The sequence below is a fragment of the Mauremys mutica genome, chromosome 17, assembly GCF_020497125.1.
Source record: "Mauremys mutica isolate MM-2020 ecotype Southern chromosome 17, ASM2049712v1, whole genome shotgun sequence".
Lineage (NCBI taxonomy): Eukaryota > Metazoa > Chordata > Testudines > Geoemydidae > Mauremys > Mauremys mutica.
The window spans coordinates 10,378,929-10,381,348 of record NC_059088.1 but is presented as its reverse complement, the minus strand read 5'-3'; the positions used below and the strand labels follow the sequence as shown (position 1 = coordinate 10,381,348).

General features: G+C 49.8%; 1 pseudogene; it reads right to left on the bottom strand.

Annotated features, from left to right (window-relative positions):
- Window positions 1-203: 203 nt before the first annotated feature.
- Window positions 204-1,067, bottom strand: LOC123351949 (annotated as a pseudogene).
- Window positions 1,068-2,420: the final 1,353 nt, after the last annotated feature.

The window sequence follows — 2,420 nt, the reverse complement described above, 5'->3', positions numbered from 1 at the left end:
TTAAGATGAATAGATTGAGCTCCTTGTGTCTCTCACTCCAAGGCAGGTTTTCAAATCCTGTAATAATTCTCACGGCTCTTCTTTGAGTAAGGCAAAAAAAAATTCACTTGCTAAAAAAGATAATTTTGGGGTCAAGAGGAAGTTACAGGTCCCAGCGAAGAGAATTTTTTCTCCATGCAAATATCAACAATTCATCCATTCCCCTATTCAGCCGTCTCTGTCCCTGAGTTGTCAGTGGTTTGGGGGTTGCGTACACGTTGCCGGTACCTCTGAAACTCTTCCTCCATGGTGAGGTAGAAGATGGGGTTGAGGCAGCTGCTGAAATATGTCAGGGCACCAGCAAAAGTGCTTCCCGTGTTCAGAAGAGTCTGAGGATACGTAGCTGAGATCTGCAGGAAGGAGAAGACGTGATACGGCAGCCAGCAGAGGAAAAAGGTCGGGATCAAGCCAAGAAGGATCTTGAGTGGCTTGGTGGACTAGATCAGCCTGTTCCTCCTCAGCTTGGCAGTGAGAATAATGTAGGAGGTTAGGATCAAGATCAAGACTAGTGGGATCAGAAACCCAACCAGGAACTGGATGGCAACGGCAGCCTTCAACCTCCTTTCATCCAGCTGGAAGCTCATTCTGATGCTGACAGATGAGTGCAGGGATTCCCAGAGATCACTGTGCCGCAAGCTGAACCCAACAGACAGGGCCCACATGCCTATAGCCATCTTGAATGTCAGGAAGGGTGTTCGGTGGTTCTGGGCCCACTCAGGGTGTCCCACAAGGATGCAGTGATCGACACTGAGAGCCATGAGGAGGAAAGCGCTGAAGAACATGTGGAAGGAGGTGACGGTGCTGCTCAGCTCATTGGCCGAGTCTAAGTCCAGGATGAAGATTGAGGTCAATCTGAGGGGCAGGAAAATGATGAAGATTAAATCGGCCACGGCCCGGCTCCAGAACCACACAGTGCTGGCCGTCCTCTCCACACGGCAGCTGGCAACAAAGAAGGCGTAGCCATTCAACGGCACCCCGGCGAGGAAAGCCACGCCACACAGCACCAGTAAGAGGACTGGGAACTCCATTCTTGGAAGAGTTGCAGTCACAATATCCCCTCCTTCACGTCAGAGTTCTGTGGGGACAGTTCAGATGTTGTGCTGAGGAAAGGAAGGAAGAACAATGAAAATGGCTCCAGGAGAGGACAATGACAGAGAGAGACAGCCGCCGAGTTTATAATCTCCTTAGAGTTTATTAGGTCCCCAGATCCTGAGCTGAACACAAATAGGATGAAATCCTTGTAGGCCAATGGTACCTATGATTTGAAGACCTTAGAAGCATAGAACCAGTGGGTTAGAAGGTGACCGCAAAGGTCATCTCGTCTAACCCCCTGCCAAGATGCAGGACTTGCGTCTGTTCTCTGCCCAAACATTTTTTGTTTTTACATAATATTGTTTTTTTGACTACACCAAACATTAAAAATAACCCCCACATTTGCTTCTTACCGCAATGTTGGATTTAAGGGCAAGGGGAGGTGGGCAATGAGGGGGGCCAGTCGAAGACAGAGATTGAAGAGACACACACACCCGCCACCCTCCACAGCCTCACCAAAATTCCCAAATAATCTTCTTGCTGTTAGTATCCCAAAGGATCTGGTTATTCCCGTCTTTGTTAAAAAAAAAAACAGTTAATGAGTGATCACTTCCACTCCACTTTTTTTTGTTTTGAAATAATGGAATTTCTGAAAGAGAGTCTTCCTCAGCCCCCCTTCATTTTGAAGTGGAGTTTTCGTGTGGTTTGGGTCATATCGGGGGGTGAGTTAGTGGAGCAGGCACAATCCCCATCGAAAGATCCCCCCTGTGAAAACCTCCAGTGATGGAGAGAAACTCCCCAGCAGGAGAAAAGTAAGATGGAAACAAGGACGACAACAAAAAAGCTGGCCAAACACCAGAGGAAGAAGAGACCTGTAATCAGCTAAAAAACTTTTTTTTTTAAAAAGGAAGGCTATTGCAGGAGTCTATTGTAGTGGTTAGCCAGGGAGTTCCGTCCCAGACTTTCTCACTGAACTGCTTGGGGAGCCTGGATAAGTCACGCCACGGCCCCGTGCCTCAGTTTCCTCTCCAAACTTTAGAGTGTGAGCTTGCTGTGGCCAGACCTCTTTCTCCCTCTGGGTCTGTGCAGTGCCTGGCACGATGGGGCCCCCGAGCTCGGTCAGTGTCTACGCACCGCCCTGCGTGACGAGGGCCCATGACCTCTGCCAACAGGACCCACAAATAATTTCAACTGGTTCTAACTGGAGTGGATGAGGGGAGGGGATGGGGACAGCTGGAAGGGGGGAGATCCAGGGGGCATTGGTGTGGGCGGCGGGACAGAATGAGCTCCAGTGGGGCAGATGTCCTTACCTGTGTCTTGGAGGACGCAGCGTCTCAGAGTCGACCCCC